The sequence below is a fragment of the Herpailurus yagouaroundi genome, unplaced genomic scaffold (genome assembly GCF_014898765.1).
Source record: "Herpailurus yagouaroundi ecotype Mexico unplaced genomic scaffold, PumYag 28, whole genome shotgun sequence".
Taxonomy (NCBI): Eukaryota; Metazoa; Chordata; class Mammalia; order Carnivora; family Felidae; genus Herpailurus; species Herpailurus yagouaroundi.
Genome location: NW_024412376.1, coordinates 44,357,060 through 44,379,512, shown reverse-complemented (window position 1 = coordinate 44,379,512; position 22,453 = coordinate 44,357,060).

The following is a 22,453-nucleotide window of genomic DNA, read 5'->3' as shown; positions in this document are numbered from 1 at the left end:
TTAGAGTGGGAGAGAGCCAAAGCATAAGAGACTGTTGAGAACTGAGAGCAAACTGAGGGTTGATGGGGGGTGGGAGGGAGGAGAGGGTGGGTGATGGGTATTGAGGAGGGCACCTTTTGGGATGAGCACTGGGTGTTGTATGGAAACCAATTTGACAATAAATCTCATATATTAAAAAATAATAATAATAAAAAAAAATAAAAAAAATAAAAGCAGCAAGACAAAAGAGGATATATACAAAGGAAACCCCATAAGGCTATCAGCAGATTTTTCAGTGGAAACTTTCCGAGACAGAGTGAGTGGCAGGATTTACTCAAAATGCTGAATGGGAAAAAACTGCAGCCAAGAATATTCTATCCAGCAAGGCTATTATTCATAATAGGAGAGATAAGAAGATTGCCAGACAAACAAAAACTAAAGGAGCTCATGACCACTGAATCAGCCCTGCAAGAAATATTAAGAGGGACTCTTTGAGTGGAAAGGAAAGGCCAAAAACAACAGTATGAAGGTAGGAAACACAAAAGCAGTAAAAATTAATATGTCTGTAAAAAAATCAGTCAAGGATTTCATAAGATAAAAATATGCAAAATATGATACCATATACCTAAAATGTGGAGGAAGAGAGGAGTAAAGAATGGGTTCAAACTTAAACAACTATCAACTTAATGTAGATTGCTAAATGCAGAAATGTTATATACTACTGTAATGGTAACGACAAAACAAAAACCACTAAAAAATATGCAAAGAATAAAAAGAAAGAAGTTGGGGAACCTGGGTGGCTTAATTGGTTCAGTGTCTGACTGTTGATTTCAGCTCAAGTCATGATCTCATGGTCATGAGATCGAGCCCTATATCAGGCTCTGTGCTGAATGTGGAGCCTGCTTGGGATTCTCTCTCTCCCTCTTCCTTTTCCCTGCCCCTGCTCACCACTTTCTCTCTCAAATAAATAAATAAATTTTTAAAAATAAAAAGAAGTCAAAATATATCACTAAAGAAAACCAGCAAATCATGAAAGAAAGACAAGAAATGATTAGAGAAAATCTTCAGAAACAACCACAAAACAAGTACTAACATGGTAATAAATACATATCTATTAATAATTACTTTGAAAGTAAATGGACTACACACTCCGATCAAAAGACGCAAGGTGACAGAATGGATAAAAAATAAGACCCATCTATATACTGCCTACAAGAAGACCCATTAAAACATTTTTTTAACGTTTATTTATTTTTGAAAGAGAGAGAGAGAGAGAGGGAGACACAGAATCCAAAGCAGGCTCCAGGCTCTGAGCTGTCAGCACAGAGCCCAATGCAGGACTTGAACTCACAAAGCGCAAGATCATGACCTGAGTTGAAGTAAGATTCTTAACTGACTGAGCCACCCAGACACCCCAGAGACCCATTTTAGACCTAAAGACACCTGCAGATGGAAAGTAAGAGGATGGAGAAACATTTATTATGCAAATGGATGTCAAAAGAAAGCTAGAGTGGCAATACCTACATTGGACAAAATATACTTTAAATGTAAAATGTAACAAGATACAAAGAAGGACACAATATAATAATAGAGGTGACAATCCAACAGGAAGATATAGTTGTAAACATTAATGCATCCAACATGAAGGCACTCAAATACATAAAACAGTTCATAATAAACATAAAGGAACTAATTAATAATAATACAATGATAGTAGGAGACTATAATGCCTCACTTACACCAATGGACATCATCTAAACAGAAAATCAAGAAGGAAACAATGGCGTTGAATGACACTCTGGACTAGATGGATTTAACAGATATAGTCAGAACATTCCACCCTAAGACAGCAGAATACACATTCTTTTCAAGTGTATTGGCACATATGGAACATTCTCCAGAATAGATCACATATTAGGCCACAAAATAAGCCTCGACAAATTCAAAAAGATCGAAGTCATTCCATGCATCTTTTTTGACCACAGTGCTATATGAAACTAGAAGTCAACCACAAGAAAAAATCTAGAAGGACCACAAATACATGGAAGTTAAATAACATTCTACTAAACAATGAATGTGTCAACCAAGAATTAAAAGAGGACATTAAAAAGTACATAGAAACAAATGAAAATGAAAATACAATGATTCAAAACCTTTGGGATGCAGCAAAAGCACTTCTATGAGGTAAGCCTGTAGCAATACAGGCTTACCTCATGAAGCAAGAAAAATCTCATATAAACAACCTAAGCTTACACTTAAAGGAGCTACAAAAAGAACAACAACAACAACAATAACAAAAACCCTAAAACCAGCAGAAAGAAGGAAATAATAAAGATTCGAGCAGAAATAAATGATATAGAAACTAAAAAAATAAATAGAACAGATCAATGAAACCAGGGGCTGGTTCTTTGAAAAAAAATCCATAAAATTGATAAACCTCTAGCCAGATTTAACAAGAAAAAAAATATAAAGGACCCAAATAACCCAAATCAACAAAGAGGAGAAATAACAACCAACACCACAGAAATACAAACAATTATAAAAGAATATTATGAGGGGTGCCTAGGTGGCTCAGTTGGTTAAGTGTCTGACTTCAGCCCAGGTCATGACCTCATGGTTCAAGGCTTTGAGCCCTACAACAGGTTCTGTGCTGACAGCTCAGAGTCTGGAACCTGCTTCAGATTCTGTGTCTCCCTCTCTCTCTACCCCTCATGCCTCTGTCTCTCTCTCTCTTTCTCTCAAAAGTAAATAAACATTAAGAACAATTTCTTAAAGAAAAAATATTGTTATAATGTCTATACCACCCAAAGCAACCTACACATTTAATGTAATCCCTTTCAAAATACCAACAGCATTTTTCACAGAACTAGAACAAAGAATCCTAAAAACTGTGTGGAACCACAAAAGATCCTGAATAGCCAAGGTGAACTTGAAAAAGAGAAACAAAACTGAAGGCATTATAATTTTGTACTTCAAGTTACATTATAAAGCTGTAGTAATCAAAATAGTATGGTCCTGGCACAAAAATAGGCACATAGGTCAATAGAACAGAATAGACAATCCAGACACAAACCCAAAATTATATATGGTCAATTGACAAGGCAGGAAAGAATATCCAAATGAAAAGACAGTCTCTTCAACAAATGGTGCTGGAAAAACTGGACAGCAACATACTGCACCACTTTCTTACACCATACACAAAAATAAATTCAAAATAGATTAAAGACCTAAATGTAAGACCAGAAACCATAAAATTGTAAAAGAGAGCACAGACAGCGATTTCTCTGACATGGACCATAGCGACTTTTTTCTATATAGGTCCCCTGAGTAAAAGGAAATAAAAGCAAGAATAAACTATTGGGACTACATCAAAACAAAAGTTTTGCACAGTGAAGGAAACAATCAACAAAACTAAAAGGAAACCTTTACTGAATGGAAGAGGATATTGGCAAATACATATCTGATAAAGGGTTAGTATACAAAATACATAAAGAACTGATACAACTCAGCACCCCCCAAAAAAAAACAATTAAAAATGGATCAAAGACATGAACAGACATTCTCCAAATACGTACATATGGCCAACAGACATATGAGAAGTTGCTTATCATCATTTATCATCAGGGGTATGAAAATCAAAACTACAATAAGGGGCACCTGGGTGGCTCAGTCTGTTAAGTGCCTGACTTCAGCTCAGGTCATGATCTTGTGGTTCATGAGTTTGAGCCCCACATCAGGCTCTCTGCTGTCAGAACAGAGCCCACTTCTGATCCAGGGTCTCCCTCTCTCTGACCTGTCCCCACGATCTCTCTCTCTCTCTCTCAAAAATAAATAAACACTAAAAAAAAAAAAAAAAAAAAAACTACAATGAGATATCATCTCACATTGGTTAGAAAGCCTAAAACCAAACCACAATAAACAACAGGTATTGGTGATGATGTGGAGAAAAAGGAGCCCTCTTGCACTGTTGGTGGGATGCAAACTGGTACAGCCACTCTGGAAATGGTACAGAGATTCCTCAAAAGTTAAAAATTGGGAGCATCTAGGTGGTTCAGTTGGTTGAGCATCCAACTTCAGCTCAGGTCATGATCTCACAGTTTGTGAGTTCGAGCCCCACGTCAGGTTCTCTGTGTTCAGCACAGAGCCCATTTCAGATTCTCTGTCTCCTCTGTCCCTCTCTCTCTCTGCCTCTCTCCTGCTTTCTCTCCCACTCTCTCTCTCTCTCAAAAATAAATTTTAAAAAAAACTTAAAAAAAAAAAGTTAAAAATTGAACCACCCTATATAATCCAGCAATTGCACTGCTAGGTATTTACCCAAAGAATACAAAAATACTAATTCAAAGGGATACATGCCCCCTAACAGTATTATTTACAATAGCCAAGATATGGAAGCAGCAAAATTATCCATTAACTAATGAATGCATAAAGAAGATATGATATATATAAGATTGAAGATATGAAGATAACACACACACACACACACACACACACACACACACAAACACACACACACTGGAATATTATTCAGCCATAAAAAAGAACGAAATCTTGCCATTTGCAATGACATGAATAGAGGTAGAGAGTATAATGCTACATGAAATAAGACAGATAAAGGCAAATACCATATGATTTCACTCACATGTGGAATTTAATAAACAACAACAAAAAATAAGCAAAGGGGAAAGAGAGAGAAAAACCAAGAAATAGGCTCTTAACAATAGAGAACAAACTTATGATGGTTACCAGAGGGGAGGTGAGTGGGGGGATGGGTGAAATAGGTGAGAGGGATTAAGGACTACATTTGTGATAAGCATGGAGAGGTTAAAATAAAAACTTGGGGTGCCTGGCTGGCTCAGTCAGAAGAGCATGCAACTCTTGATCTCAGGGTCATGAGTTCAAGCCCCACATTGGATGTAGAGATTACTTAAATAAATAATAAAAAAAAAACTGTTTAAAATTAAAACTTAAAAAAATATATATAGATACAGTCTTCTTCTCCAGTTCCTGTTACAGAACTGCTAAAATTTTTGTAATTTCCTGAGTACTACAGGTAATAAGAGCATCCTTTGTTATATTTGGTTTTTGTATATAATTCGTTAAAACCCTTGCAATTTCCTAAGAGATTGAAGTGTTTTTTGTTATCCATAAGTAATTTTAATCACATTTGACTTATACTAATGAGTTAGGGTGGAGTCCCAAATAGCCTCATGATAGGGCTGGTCACCAGAAAGACCAAGTGCTTAGAGGGTTGGAAATTTCAGCTCCAGCCACTGACCTTCAGAAAGAGGGTTAGGCTAGGGACTTGAATAATAAAGCTCTATAAAAACTTTTGAAAGATGAGATTTGATGAGCTTCTAGGTTGGTGAATGCCTCCATGTGCTGGGAGAATAACACACCCAAGTCCAGAAGGACAGAAGTTCCTATGTTTCCTAGGGTTTTGTATGTCATCCTAGTAAAATATCAAACCTGAGGAGGGTGTTTCGGGAACCTCTGTTTGTAGCCAAATCTGACAGAAATTGTGGGTAACCTGGGGACTCATCATGTTTTATTGGTATCTGAAGTGGGGCAGTCTTGTGGGACTGAGCCCTCAATGTGTGACATTTGGTCTAACTCCAAGCAGTTAGTGTCATAATTGAGTTAAATTGTAGGATAACCAGTTCATGTCTAACAGAGAAGTGAATTGTACCACTGTGGGAAAAAAAATATTCACACATCTGGTATCAGAAGTGTTCTGCGTGAGACTGTAGAGAAACCACTTTTTCCCAGAAGTAAATCCTATCATACCATGCCCATTACACAGAACAGGAAAACAAGACAGAGAGCAATTAAGTAAAAGTAAACAGGCCAGGCCCTCCCAATTAATAAATATTAGAACTGAGGCTTGAACCTAGGCTTCATCACTCTCCCTTGTAACCTCTACAATTCCACTCCCTCTCATTAAACCAGTAAGAAATTATATTATTGACACAGCTTTATAGCTACAACCAAAGACCAGTACTTCCAAAGGAGAAGGACAAGGGGCTCTGAGAATAGGTAACAAGAGAACACAACCTAATCTGGAGGGAGTGGGCAGGTAGTTAGGAAAGGTTGCAATGAAGAAGAAGTATGTAAAATGAAATCTGAGATAGGCAGGATTTAGTCTTGTGAAAGGTGTTTTTCCTTTTCTGACAAGGGGATGGGGGAGAATGCAATAGTACAGGGGTGCCTTTGAAGAAGCCAGTACAGCTGGAATTCAGACAGAGGCAAAGTTTGGTGTGACCTCAAACTGGAGCCATGGCCTGGTGGCCCAGGTCAGATAAGTGCCTTGGCAAGAAGTGTGGACTTGATCCTTCACCTCCAAAGGATTTCAAGCCAGAAGTAGCATGAACAATTTATGGTTTTAAAAACAATGTGTTGAATACATTAAAGAAGGCACAATGCTAGAATTTCATTAATAAAAGGAAAAATTTATGGAAATATTTCCACAAATAATTACCTTTATTACAATTTTTCTGAAATGCTATAAATTCATCATCAAAACTTAAATTTAGCATGGAACCAAAATAACAGACACCAAAGAGCACAGACTTTGGAGAATTCATATCATACTTACATTGCAACTGTTCAAACTACTCACTGCGTGATTCAAAGCAAGTTATGTCATTGTTATGTGTCTCAACTTCCTCATCAGTGAAATGGGAATTAGATTTACTTATGGACTTTTATTACCACTGATGGGGTTTTGTAGTGACGGGCATCCAGAGCCGATGGCCAAGAAAGAATTCTTGAGACGTCTTTGGTGCAAAAGGGTGATTTTTATTAAAACAAGGGGACAGGACTCATGGGCAGGAAGAGCTGCCCTGGGGTTGTAAAGAGTGATTGGTTATATACTGTGGAGCTGGGGGAGATAAAGTCAGAGGAGTTTCTTAAAGGGATTTGCATATGCCAAAGAAAACTCACAGAATACTGGAGGCCTAACTATTGTCAAACTAAGGTTGTTTTTCCCTCTAGCAAAGCATTATCATTAAGATAGTAGGGAGTTCCTAGAGATTAGGCTGTTGATAAGATTGCCTTTTTCTTGTAATTTTACTAAGATATTTGCAAACTGATGGAGACTCTATCAGTTAACCATTTCTTTTCTTTCCTTTCCTTTGTTCTTGGGTAGCCAGGAGTACCTGAGGAATGTCACACATATTCCACCTGGGGGGTGGCAGTTGTGCCAGCTTGTGCTTGGCCCTCAGCTTGCCTTATACTTTCTCATCACCACCACTTATCTATCAGCAGGAGCCCTCTAAAACTTAGAAATCTGGTTGAATTCAGCCCAACTCTCCAGCCCATGACGATTAAAAGCCCTTTCTACAACTTCCTGTAACTTCCAGTGGCTCAGTGCATTAATCATCTCCATTTCTATATATCTGCACCCACCAGCTTACCTCAGCATATCAATCTGAAGGGAAGGCTGGCACCTTCAAGATCTCACCAAGTTTCTGGACCCAGATATTGCATAAATTGCACAAATGCACTTGGGATGCAGAGGGAAGGGCTCACAGGGAGGACAACTCAGGGTGCTGCAGTCTCCCATCACCTCACTCATTCCTTCTCCTGTCTCCCTAGCTTCCTAGTTCCCTTTCTTTCTGGTTCAACAACAACCCAAACACTCCTTCTCTCACTAAAAGTGACTCTGCCCATGCCTACATCCTCACTGTCTCACCTTATGAGTCACCACAGTATTTTTCTAGCAAAGATAGCCCTCCTTTTTTTTTTAAAGAGGAATTCTGATGAATAACATTGTCTTCAGATCATCACATGCAGATTTCAGAATTATTAACTATATATGGTAATCGTGAGACAGGGAAGCTGAAGGACACCATGAAGGAATGTTTTTCTGCTCCTTTTTCTGCTTCTCTTCTTGCTAGGACCTGCACCCCTACCCTATGCATGGCTTATGGAACAGATAATGTATGTCCTCCTTATAAAGGTCAAGGAGTTAGTGATTTCTTTGGAGTCTTTCAGCACAACAGATAACACCTGAGGAGTGACCAAGCAGGGTCGTCATGAATGTTCTCCAAGTCCACTGACTCACCAAGACCCCTGGCTCCAGGGCATAAGTGACTTATGGATGATACTGAAACACTCATCTTTGTTCCTGGATGCCTGAGAAGACATGTGTACCAGACCACAATCTTCAATAAAAACCCCAGGCCCCAAGTAAAGACAAGACGCATCCTTCTTTCCTTTCTGAGTCTCTCAGATGCTTTGTCTGTATCTGTACTCTTTCTATGTCTTCGATAAACCCTGTTCTCACTTCCTCTTGGATTGCATTTGATTGCTGCCCTACAAAAAGCCAACAGCCCCATTGGCTGGTCCTGTGGGACCCCCTTCTGAGTCCTCAAACCCAGCCAGCCTACATTAGCCACTATTATCAGTGTTATTATTATTTGTTGGTGCACACATACTGTTTCTTAGTATGTAGAAAAAACGTGCCTTTAACCTTTAATTTAGGTATTCCTTAAAGCAGAACCATCCCCCTATCAGAGTCTCTCTGATCCAAACCCGAAGGTGACAGTATTAATTAGCTTTGTTCCCTAAAAAATGAATCTCAATTGATAATAGCTTAGAAAACAAAGCTTTATCTTTTCACCAGCATTTCATGTGGACTTCAGGTCCACTACGATAGGCAGTGCAGGCTGTGGCTCTGCTCCATGAGTCTAGGGCAGAGTCAAACATTCAATGACTCTCAACCTTTCTGCTCAAACATGACATATATGATGCCCACTCACCTCTTATTAGCCAAAGAAGTCCCACTGCTAAGTTCAATGTCAGTGAGACAAAGTAGAGAGACTGAATATACAAGTGAATGACAAGCAGACCTATGCAATAAGACTTTGACCCATAACCTGGGCAGCAAACAGTCCAGGAAGCCAAACCACAACATCTATAGTAATTGGTCCACATGGTCAGGACTTAGTCAATGACTATCAGAAATTTTTGCCCCTGCTTCCAACTCAGGATCAACCAAAGAAAGTCAAATATGCTCCCAAACCAATCACATAATATTCCCCACTTCCAGTTCGATCTGTCTCCAGCTTCCCCATGCCAACAACATCCGATCAGCATACCTGAAGCCTTCCCCTTCTTTCACTATAAAATCCCTCTCCTACTCCCCTGCCTGCCTTTGAATCTCTGCCAAATGCTAGTGATGGAGGCTGACTGCCTTGCTATACAGCAAAATCTGAATAAATAGCCTCTGTTTATTCTCAATTGGGTGGTCTTTGCTTGTTTCCACAAAATATATCCCTCCCATGGTGGGAGGGTCAGGTGGGGAGGGTTACCACAAATCACATGGCAATACGTGAGTATGAATAATCCTCTTTGAGGGAAGGGGAGAAAAAATAGATGGGGAACAATATGTAATCTGCCAGAGTTTACCCTCTGGATCACGAAGAGTTGCTTTTGTCCTCTCCACGTGCAAAATCCCACATAATTATGAAAGCACATCTGAATTCCAGGATCTCCTGATTGTCTCTACTTCACATCGGGGCATATCTACTCTTTCTTCAGAGATATATGGACTAAAACACAAGTTATATGTGTAAGATATAATAGTAGCTGAGGAATAAGATAATAGTAACAAATACTCTTCAGAAAGGGAAAGAATGAGAGCTACATAGCAGTAACTTACCAATAGCAATTCTAAAATTCTTTGGGCAAATGTTGCAAAGCCTTCCTCTGTGGAGAGGAAATGCTCCTAGATTTGGCTCTACTTTTAGTTCCTGAAAGTAATTCTTCAGTCCATTTTTCTCCATGGCTCTTGATTCTACCTTCTAAGGACCCTACTCTTTCATTATCCTCCTTGACCACATCTTAAGAGGTCACTGAAAATATGTCTTCCTTCATGGTGGAGCCTTGTTAAAGAAAAAATTATTCTGACACTTGTTAAGACCGTAAGGAAGACTTCAGGACTATTGTAATAGGTGCCAAGACTATCACAATAGGGAAAGAAATTGGGATTAACTCCAAATACAACCAACACAAGTGGGGATTTACAGTCAGTGAGAAGAATGAAGGGGTGGATGGAAAATTACTAAGAGGAGGGTGTGAAGGGTAGTTGTTGAACAAACATAACAGGATTCTTGCTGAAGGCAAGCCAGGGTGATCAGATGTCAAGGGTAAGAGATGAAGAATTATTTAATCAGATACTGAGGGTAAGCAGATATCAAGAATAGAAGGAATTCTTGAATGGGAATGGGAGGGGAGAACTAGTCAGAAAGAAGGCTCTTAAGGGCCAGCATCTTTCTCAGCCTGCTTTCTACCTATAGACATTCAGGGACCCAAAAGTTTGCTTTTGCATCTTGCAGTCAAGTTCTTTTCAAATTCAGGCCCGTGGTAGCTTTTTTGACAATCTCAATCTCTCTCTCTCTCTCTCTCTCTCTCTCTCTCTCTCTCTCTCTCTCACATACACACACACACACACACACACACACACACACACACACACAAATGCAAACACACACACACACACACACACACACACACACACACACAGCTGTTGGCTTTGTACCTGTTGGATTTCAGTTAGATCCATGTGACAATAGCTACTATAATTTTTTAAGAGCCTCTCCCCATAAGAGGTTTGAGCATATTGATCTTTTATTGCATAGACATGCCCTTACCTCTTTTCTCTGAGCCATCTCTTGTCTCCTGTCAAGCTAAAAGGATTTATTTCAAGGGGAGGGAGGCACCTTAAAATATTTACAGATTTTAACAAGGGGAGTGGTAGCCATGCCTCTTGATTTATTCTTCTGCCCAAGATTGAATTTTAATTGGCCTCTGTTGCTCAAAGTATTTCTAAATTCTTTTATTGGTAGGTAAGAAAAACAGTAACATATTCCAATCCTGCAACTTCAACACTTCTAACACTTCTAACACTTCTAATTCTCTCCTTCCTCTTATCCCTGAGTCCTCTCATCCTCTCATTGCTTACTTAGTTCATCTCTTCATTTCTTCTTTATAGTTGTCAAATGCACCTAATAACAGCCACAGCACATTAGTGACATTCAATTTCACCACACCTTAACCTAAAGTCACAAGTATATTAAGTGTTTTATCTACCTTCAAATCATTATGGATAGCCATTATACCAAACATTCACCACTCCATGTCAAGATTGACATTTTCCCCCCGTCTTTAAAGTTTCCTTGTCACACACTCACCAGAAATCAATGTCATATCTTTTAGGATTTTGGTTATGCAGCATTTCACTCCTGGCTACCCAGTCAGCTTTGCTGTAATAATGAATGATCCCCCAAATCTCTGTGGCTTATAAAATAAAGGTTTATTTAGTACTTGTGTTACATGTAGGCTGAAGATGGGTTGTGACTCTACTCCACGTGGCTTCTCATCCTCAGACCCAGGCTAGAGAAGCAGCCCCTATTTACAGCATGCTGCCCTCATGGCACACAAAAGACAATGTTATAGCTGACCACTTAATGGCATTTATCATATACACTCAAATATGACTGGCCAAAGGAAGTCACATGGTGAAACCCACTATCAATGGGTGGGACAAGGAAGAATACTCTTCAATGGGTGAGAACTGCAGGGTAAAAATGTACAGTCTTCTTACAAGGAAAGGGAAGCAAACAATTAAAGAAAACATTGAATTGACCATGTTGGTAAAGAATAGAATTATTGGAGGAATATATTTTTCTCTCTTGATCTTGACAAGCAAGAGAATTAATAAATGAGTCAAAAATCCCCACTAAAACTTTGATAAGAAGAAAAAGAAAAAACAGACAGTGCATGTGATTTCCTTTTGCTCTTGACTGATTTGTTTTTGCTCCCTCTCTAGTCACACATAAAGTGTAATATGTCATATGGAATAAAAGAAAAAAACAGTCTCCATTAATTTTGCTCATTTTCCATTCCTAAGACTGCTGAGGGACACTGGGTGGCAGTGGAAGGGTAGGATTATAGATTCCACCTCTTAGGGACATAAGTCTATTCCTCCCTCCTATAGCTTATTAACTTTCACGAGCAGAGTAGGCCAATTCTTGGAATAGCACACAGATCATAACACCACATCTACCCTTTACTAATAAAAGTTCTCAAAGCATTAGAGTAATCTATAACAGAACAGTAGCTAAATGCCCAACTACACTCTATTCTTTTCGTATGGTCCAGTTTTGGGAGCAGAGACTCAATCTTCTTGAACAGGGCAGCTGCTAACTTATATGTGCTTTTGTGCCAAAGACGAAAAAGGTGTCTCCCCTTGGTGGACAAATTAGGAAAACTCCATTAAAAAAAATTTCCCTCCCTCCCATGTGGTGAATTCGTAAAAGATGCCCCCTGAAGGAGAGCACATGGCTTAACTAAAGAAAGTAGCTTTGTGTAATGAAAAAAAAAAATGGAATTTTCTCCCAGCAAATGTAGTCATTAGCCAGGGTTTCAACTTGGCAAGTGCAATGTGGCTTTGACTGAAGCCCCCACTCACCTCTTGGACCAGGTGCCTTTGTTCAGCGCACAAAAACACAATTATGAGTGACAGCCTTGCACCTGACATTAAGCATGGGATGCAAAAATCTCATGTAAAACTTGTCCAAATGAATATTTTCCCTCAATAAATTTCATTCTCAGCTTCTGCAGACTAGCGTTGAGTGGTTTAATTAAACTCCACACTGACGTGAGCCAGTCACTAACATCCATTCTCTATTGAGAAAGGAGCCTTAGCTAACTTAGTGGTTTGAGTACAATAAGACCTTTCTCTTCTCTGTAGGTAATATGTCATGTTTAGTGCCCTCTAATGGAGTTATTTATACACTTCCTTAATGCAGAAACAAGCTGGTGAGGTGGGGTTTTTAGGTTTTCTTTTTTCTCTCTCTTTCATTATCGTTTTGCATTTTATTCTCCTTTTTGGTTTAGTCTTCCACATTCAGATCTTTATCTTTTCTTGCCAATCACCAGTAACAGTATACTTGAAAATGTTCACAGGATTTTCTCCAGACACCTGCTGTCAAGTAGCACATGTAGGAGACTTGTCCAGTAAATGGCCTCTCATTAGAGAGATTTGCCATATGCTATTATAAAGAAGTCATTCTTCAAACCCTTTGCTTCACACAGCATCATACTCAGCGGTGCAAATGTACGGGTTATTTAATGTTTCACAACACTCACAAATGGAGTTTTAACAAAAAATGATCAACAGACTAAGACTATTTACTTTAGGGAGAAGCCAGTGTCAAAGCATTGCAGCAGCCTGAACTGTAATGTGAGTTCTAATTTTTCACATTGGTACAGTATCCACTCTGGCAATGTGTGTGTTCAAAGTGCAGAAAGAGTGGCTGGTGACTTGTTTTTCTTAAAATATATCTACCCACAGTAGAAGCAGTCATGAATAATCTAGGACCACTCATCAGAAGCCACACAAAGTACATAAAATAGAAAATAAAAATAAATAAATCAGTGTTTTAAAAACCTGCTCAGTTCTCATTTGCTCAGTGTCATTTGAAAGTTGACTTTTTAAATAACACCTCTTTTGAAAAACTTTGTTCAAATTAAAGAAATTCATCTATTCACCTAGTTGAGGGGAATCAATGTGGTTGATTATTTCAACATAACAGAAATGAGTTTATATGGTTTGAATAAGGTAGTTATAAAGTTTCATTGCATTGTGCTCCTCTTGGGGATTCCAGAAGCAATGATTCAGAGATGACTGTTCTCCAGTTGTCATCTTTCTCAACTTTATTTAGTGCGAAGAGAAAAAGAAGGATGTTTCCAGTTATAAGTAATAGAGATCTCAAATCAAACTAGCCAGAATACTGACAAACAAATTATTTTATGTAATAAAAGGTCCAGAAGTAGAGAGGGCTATAGACTGGCTAAGTCAGTGGCTAACAATGTTATCAGTTCTATCCTTCTCTCCACTGTGGTTGGCTTTATTCTCAGGCTTATTACAAGATGACTTTAGTAGTTCCAGGGCTCATATCCTGATAAAATACAAATGACAGATTTTTTCTTTCTATGGATCTCTCTTAGGAGCAAGAAAATGTATCCTAGAGGCTCTCTTTGAAGCTTTCACATCTCATTTCTAAACCACCACTGGCAAAAGGAATGAGATTACCCTTAAAAAAAACCCAGCCCTACTGTCAGAGCTGGGGAGGCATCAGTCAAGCCTTAGGTTCATGGCTCCATGGTGTTGGGGGACTTGGGGGGCAATACTCTCACAAAAGCAGGTTTCTAGTAGAAAAGAAGAAAAGAGAAAATGGATGCTAAATGAGGAACTGATACAATTCTCTCTGGAGAGCTAAATCTGCAAGTGCACCTGACCCTTGAACAGCAAAGGTTTGCATTGCTCAGGTCCAATTATATGTGGATTTTTTTCGATAAATACAATATAGTACTTGGAAAGTATTTTCTCTTCCATATGATTTTCTTACAAACATTTTCTTTATTCCAGTCTTATTGTAAGAACACAGCATATATAATACATATAACATGCAACATATGCGTTAATCTACTGTTTATATTATTAATTAGACTTCCAGTCAACAGTAGGGTATTAGTAGTTTAATTCTGGGGAGAGTCAAAAGTTATACAGGGGTTTTCAACTGTACAGGTGGCCAGGGCCCCTAAACCCAACATTGTTCAAGGGTTGACTATAGTTTAATAAATTGTAGTGTCTCCAAACTACTACTGAAATCCTGACTTTAGAAAGCTCTTCCTTCTCAAGAGATTGTCCAGTTTCATCATGAGGTTTACTATGAAAAGGGAAAAGAAAGGAAAAAGAAAAGAAAAACCCTATACGTTCCTAGAGATGTATTTACTGAGCCCTTTCAACCTCAAAACTAAGAAATTTCACACAATCTTTAGAGTAGATATTTTGGCTCCTTTTAATTGCTGGATATTCACCACAGAGAAAGCTGAATGGATTTATGGCCAATATGAAGACTTGCTGAGAAGCTAAAAAAATTATGGATCTTCTCAAAAGATATGGGAAACATTGCAAGTTTATTGTATTCTACATTTTTTTCTGATGTGACAGCTACCAATCCACATACTTTTGGGATCCCATGTAAGTATTCCACAAGTTTTTTAAATAGTCTTAACCTCTTGCTACTCAAAATATATTCCTTGGACCAGTAGCATCAGAGTCATGTGAGAGCTTGTTTGAAATGCAAAATCTCAGGCCCACCTCAAACCTACAGAATCTGCATTTTAACAAGATTTGCAAGAGATGAATATGTACATTAAAGTTTGAGAAGCACTACCACAAGGTATATGTAGTTACTCCTTTGGCTCCCGGTGCCTGGGGGATCCTATACAAAATAGAAATCCAGCAACTACAGTGTAGTATAACCTACATCATTTTAGCTTGCAACTTGAGGAACCAAGAAATTAATATCATGGGCTCTGAAAATGAAATTCTTCTCTCTCTTAAAATAAATAATAAACATGTTAAAAAATTTTTTTAATGTTTATTTATTTTTGAGAGAGAGGAGAGCATGAGCAGGGAGGGGCAGAGAGAGAGGGAGACAGAGGATCTGAAGCAGGCTCTGTGCTGATAGCAAAGAGCCTGATGTGGAACTCAAACTCATAAACTGTGAGATCATGACCTGAGCCAAAGTCAAACACTTAACTGACTGAGTCACCCCAGGACCTTTCTCTCTCTCTCTCTCTCTCTCTCTCTCTCTCTCTCTCTCTCTCTTTCTCTCTCTCTCTCTCTCTCTCTCTCTCTCTCTCTATATATATATATATATATATATATATATATTTATTTATTTATTTATTTAAAGTGGGGGGAAGCACCTGATGGCTCAGTTAGTGAAGCATCCAATTCGTGATTTTTGCTCAGGTTATGATCTCAGGGTTTATGGGATCAAGCCCCCACATCAGGCTCTGCCCTGACAGCATGGAGCCTGCTTGCATTCCCTCTTTCTCTCTCTCTCTCTTTCTCTCTCTCTCTGCCCCTCCCCTGCTTGTGTGCTCTTTCTTTCTCTTTCTTTCTCTCAAAATAAATAAACATTTTTTAAAAAGAAAATTCTTGCTCATCCCTTATCTCTGTTCCATTAATCCAAATATCAAGATTTCATTTAAACTCACTGATCTACCTATATCTGAAAGATGGCTGAAAAATGTCTAATCCCCTCTTCCAGTCACATTAAAACAGTCTGGATATTTAGACATGGGTTTGATGATACACAGTGGAAAGATGAAAGATCAGAACTTCTTGAAGTCATTTAGATAAATGCAGGCACTATTTCCACCAAATATGGATTCAGGGCAATATGGAGGCCAACACATGGCAGGTGTTAATTTTTTTTAAGTGATAATAAGGCTAAAGTTACAAACTGAAGTTTGTTCCTATGGTTTGATCATTTAGAGAAGTACAGTATGTTCAGAGGCTTATCTACCCCACATTTAGCACACTCCCCTTCTTGGCATTTCTCTCATTTCCTCGAAAAGCCTTTTCTGGAGAAACTTCAGATCAGAAGCCAAAGAAAATCCAGCTCAATTTGCCCTGCTCCCCATAGACCTCCCAATGACTGAAGGCTTTCATTCCCTTCTCTCCCACATTAATTCTGGCTGTGAGTTAGTCACCATCAGTGTTTCCCTAGGTTTCATGATGAGAAAGCAGTGAATTTGCTGGGCTAGTCTAGACTGAGTTAGCAGGCTGCTGCTTTATTTTCATGTGCATTTGTTTTACTTTACTGTTTTTGCTGTTGTAGTTGCTTTTGCATGATATTGATGAAAAATATAACCAAAGATGTGTAAATGTATGGTCAAATCTACAAATGTAAGATCTATAAATATATGGTCCCCAACGCCTTTGCTCCCCCTTCTTTGACTTTTACCTGTTCTTTGTCAACTTATCCTCCCACACTTTTATAATATTTCACTTTTCTCCTACACTGAGTCTTATCCCCACTGCCTTTTCTCCAAACAGATGACCTTGCCTCCTGCTTCACAGAAAAATTTGAGGCGTTCCAGTCTGAACTTTCCTGTCTTCTGATCCACCAACTCCAATTTCTATATACTTATCTTAACTCCCTTTTCCAGTCTCTTCATATGCCATTTCCAGTTCCAGACTCACCCTTTACCTTTACTCTTTATCCCTTCTGTAGTGGCTTGAATGGCAGTCCCTAAAAAGATATGTCCAGAGCTTAATCCCTGGAAATGTAAACATTTCCTTATTTGGAAAAAAGAGTTTTTGAAGATGTGATTACGGATCTTAAGATGAGGAGATCATCCTGGATTACCCAGGTGGGTCCTAAACTCAATTAACAAGTGTCCTTGTCAAAGACTGGCAAAGAGAGACTTGAAACAGAAGAGGAGAAGACAAAAACACACAGGGGAGAAGCTGAGGTGAAGATGATGGCAAAGACTATGGTGATGCGGTCACAAGTCAAGGAATGCCAAGGACAGCCAGCAGCCATCAGAAGCTAGAAAAGCCATGGTAGGGTCTCCCCAATCCCCTAGGCTCCAGAGAGAGGTGGCCCTGCCAAGACTTTGACTTTAGACTTCAGGCTTCCAGAACTGTGAAAGAATAAATTTCTGATTGTTTAAGCAACCAAGTTTTTGGTACTTTGTTACGGCAACCATAGGACACTAACATACTGTCCCTGCCAGGGATAGATCTTGCTGTATCGATTAGCTCTTCTTTCTCCTACAGTTCATTTCTTCTACTGCCTCTTTTCCCTTAGCCATACATCCTTGCAATGTTCTCCCATCTTAAAAATGTTTAATTAATTAATTAATTATGTTTACTCTGTACCCCTTTCTGTTTCCTTTTCAGATAAACACTTCAAAAATAGGCATTATTCCCTCTTGTTCGTTCCCTCTCATATTTCATACTGCTGCAGTCAAACTGCTCTACCTACCACTCCAATGAAAATGCTCTTGGAAAGGTCACCTGTGTTCTCAAAATTGCTAAAGCCAGTGAACTCTGGTCAACTTTCATCTTATTTGACCTCACTGTTGTATTTGATTCTACTGCCTCCTCTCTTCTTGGAATATATTATCCTTCTCTTGAATTCTAAGGTGTAACTCTCCTAATTCTCTTTCTCCCCTGCCCAATATCTTCATAAACTCCTCTGTTGTTTCTGTTTTCCTGGTCACATAAACATTACTAATACCCAAGGTTCTTTCTACTCCTGGCCTTCATCTCATTTACCTGCTCTCTGGAGAACCTCATCTTCTTCTATGGCTTTAACTACCACACATATGGATGAAAAAGCTAATCAATTTCTTGACACAACCCACTCCCTGAAGCTCTAAGTACATATAGCCAACTGCTTATTGGCTATATGTTAAGGAATATCCACCTTAACACCCCATGAACACATCAAATTTAATATTCCCCAAATTAAACTCTTTGAATCCACCATCAGAAACTGGTGAAAACGGGAGTCATTCTTGGAAGGCAATTCTCTATGGTACTTTCAGCCATGCATCTCAGACCATCTTCTCAAGGTGTTGGTATAGCGAACAACCTTGGAAGATAAAGATAAAGTGATGGGGCACCTGGGTGGCTCAGTCAGTCAAGCGTCTGACTTCAGCTGAGGTCATGATCTCACAGTTCGTGGATTTGAGCCCTGCGTCAGGCTCTGTGTTGACAGCTCAGAGCCTGGAGCCTGCTTCAGATTCAGTGTCTCCATGTCTCTCTGCCCCTCCCCCACTTGCACTCTGTCTCTCTCTCTCAAAAATAAATAAACATTAAAAAAAAAAAAAGATAAAGTGTTATGCTCTGGGTCAGGAAAATAAAGACACTTTTCCTGACCAGGAAAATGAAGATAATTTTTCCCTTGTGGGCAAAGATTGGGGAGCTTTGCTAGCAGCCCCCCTAAAAGATCGGGAGGTTCCTTTGCATAGAGAATTCCTCAGCTTGGACAGATGATGGTATGCTTAGGATTCACTGAGTCTGCTCTACATTGTCCACACAATTTGGGGAATAAGAAGAGCTGATGCCGTGCCATGAGTGAGCAACTGTCTAAGTCTGTTTGGCTCATTATTTCCTCATTGACTGCATTTACAGAAGCGTGGCCAGCAAGTGTAGAGGTACCAGTAGTCACTGTCACTTAGAGGTTGCTTGGCCATATGACAGCTACATGCTGAGACAGGGAGGGAGAGAGGAAATGCCCAAAATGTTGCATAAAACGTTTGGCACTGGGTTAGTAAAGGCTGGAGCTGGAGACACTTGGGCAACATAAAAGAAGAAGGACCTCAACAGAAGGCTGGCAAAGAGCAGAGGTAGCAGACCCTAGAGATCTTTGGGCATTTCAATTGCTGAGGAAGTCATCATCTCTCTGTCAAAGGCACAGCAGAAATCTGTCTGCAATATGTGAACCACAGAGACCTGACTCATATGCATCACATGTGCTTCCTGCCGCCACAACGCAGGCTGTCATTGGTAAGCGAATGTACCACTTCTGTTGGGCATAAGGAAACATCCAGGATCAATCAACAAATAAAAAATGATCTTCCTCGTGTATTAAGTTAAGGCACTACTTGCCATCCTCCAAGTCAAAAATCCAGAATCCATTTTAAACTCTTCTCTTCCTTTTGTCTTCTCTCCTACCCTTCAATATCAAATTGATGATGTAGTTCTGTCAGTTACATCTCTGTAACATCTCTTATTCATGTCCCTTCGACTTCATCCCACTTTTAGAGCTTTCATTCAAGTTCTCATTACTTTACACCTGGACTCTTGTTACAGTCACCTACCCATCTCTTTCCCTCAAATCTTGCTTTCTTCAATTCATTATCCATTGTGCTGCTAAAACTCTTTAGGGATTCCTGACTCTCTATTAAGATAAACTCCATGCTGAATTGTGACATATAAAGCCCAACATAATCTGGCTTCTACTTCTGTCTCTAACCTTCTCTCTCTCCCCTCACACTGCATGCCCAAGTACCAGTCCTGTTGAAACTCCTCCAAAAACTCAAGCCCTTTCACACCTCCATGCCTTTTCTCATGCTGCTTCCTCTGTCTAAAATGCCCTTTTGGGGCACCTGGGTGGCTCAGTCATTTAAGTGTCTGACTTTGGCTCAGGTTATGATCTCATGGTCTGTGAATTTGAGCCCCATGTCAGGCTCTGTGCTGATAGCTCAGAGCCTGGAGTCTGCTTCAGATTCTGTGTCTCCCTCTCTCTCTACCCCTCCTCTGCTCGCACTCTGTATCTCTCTCTCTCTCTCTCTCTCTCAAAAATAAATAAACATTAAAAACATTTTTTTATAAATAAAATGCCCTTTGTTTTTCTCCTGCTGAACATTTTACTCACCTTCAGGATATTCTTCAAATGTGACCTCCTCTATGAAGTTTTCTTTTTTTTTTATCTTTCAAATTTGTACTTAAATTCTAGTTAGTTAACATATAGTGTAATATTGGTTTCAGGAGTCAAAGTTAGTGATTCATCACTTACATACAACATCCAGTGCTCACCACAAGTGCCTTCTTTAGTACCCATCACCTTTTTATCCCATTCCCTGCCCACCTCCCTCCATCAACCCTCAATTTGTTCTTTATTGTTAGAGAGTCTCAGGGTTTGCTTCCCTCTCTCTCTTTTTTCCCCTCATATGTTCATCTGTTTTGTTTCTTAAACTCCACATATAAATGAAATCTTATGGTATTTGTCTTTCTCTGACTGACTTATGTTGCTAAGCATCATACACTCTAATTTCATCCACATCACTGTAAATAGCAACATGCCATCCCTTTTTATGGCTGAGTAATATTCCAGTGTGTGTGTGTGTGTGTGTGTGTGTGTGTGTGTGTGTATAAAACCATAGATAGATATATAGATATAGATATAGATATAGATATAGATATAGATATAGATATAGATATAGACAGATATGCCACATCTTCTTTATCCATTCATTAGTCAATGGACATTTGTGCTCTTTCCACAGTTCGACTATTGTTAATAATGTTTCTATAAACATCAGGGTGCATTTACCCCTTCAAACCTGTATTTTTGTATCTTTTGGGTAAATATCTAACAGCGCAATTGCTGGGTCATAGGGTAGTTCTATTTTTAACTGTTTGAGGAACTTCCATAGGGTTTTCTAGAGTAGTTGCCCCAGTTTGCATTCCTACCAACAATACAAGAGGGTTCCCCTCTTTCTGCATCCTTGCTAACATCTGATTAGACATGTCTCCAGAGAGAAGGGAAACAAAGGCAAACTACTGGGATTTCATCAAGATCAAAGCTTCTTCACAGTGAGGGAAACAATCAATGAAACTAAAAGGCAGTCTACGGAATGAGAGGAGATATTTGCAAAGGAAATATCTGATAAAGGGTTAGTATCCAAAACTTATAAAGAACTTATCAAACTCAACACCCCAAAAACAAACAACCCAGTGAAGAAATGGGCAGAACACATGAATAAAAATTTCTCTAAAGAAGATATCGGAATGGCTAACCAACACATGAAAAACTGTTCAACATCACTCATCATCAGGGAAATACAAATCAAAACCACGAAGAGACCACCTCACACCTGTCAGAATGAAGTTTCCTTGATACTCTTTCTCTTGTGCAGTGGAGCCCTGTGTTCTGTACACAGTTCAATCACAGCATTGACAGACTTTATTATACTTATGAGCCTCCATGTTTATTCTTCCCACTAAACTATTAGATAATTGAAGAAAGAATCTGCCTTCTTTATCCCTAACACTTTGCACACTGCTGAACACAGAGTAAACACTCAAAAAAAAAATCTTGCTAAATATATTAATGAATGAGAGGATGAAGAATGTGAATCCAGTCTCCTGCCCTCAAGCCATGCTGCGTGTGCTGGAGTGGAACAGAATGAACATGACACCTCTTCCTATTGTTCCAAGTTTACACAATGGCAAGTAATTAAAATATTTTTAATTAAAATAAGCAAGGACTTATTATGAATCATAGCATAAATACAGAATTAATACTGAAGGTAAAATGTTCAAAGAAAGTTCAAACATGCCAAGGCCTAGACTTCCCCAGGGCAGACAAAGTTAGTGCTCATGTTCTCTACCACTGAGGGTAATTTAATGGAAAAGTTTCAGAAGTCATGTTAGAGTACAGTATTTTTTGTAAGTAATAAAATGGAACTCTCAATACAGACATTACTAGCTAGGATGCAGGGAGTCTTGATAAAAGGTGTGTATCACCTAAGCCAAAAATACAGGATGGTCTGCATCTATACCAAAAGAGATTCCTAGATAATTCTTCCCCCCACCAAAAACCCAAAAAACAAAAAGACAAGATTCACAATGGAATTCTTTTCAATATCAAATTCAATGACATTTAAAAGACAGCTCAAGTTATAAACATATGATCCCACCAGCTTTTCATAAATATGAACATTTTTATATCCCAGGATTGCAATCCAGTTTACAGTCAGTGGTGACAATTCAGAGACCTAAATTTGTTCTAGAGGCTCAAGCTTTGCCTTCACTCTTGCTTCTAAGTTGTACGCAGTTGTCAAAAACAAAATTAGAGAAAAAAGTTGAACC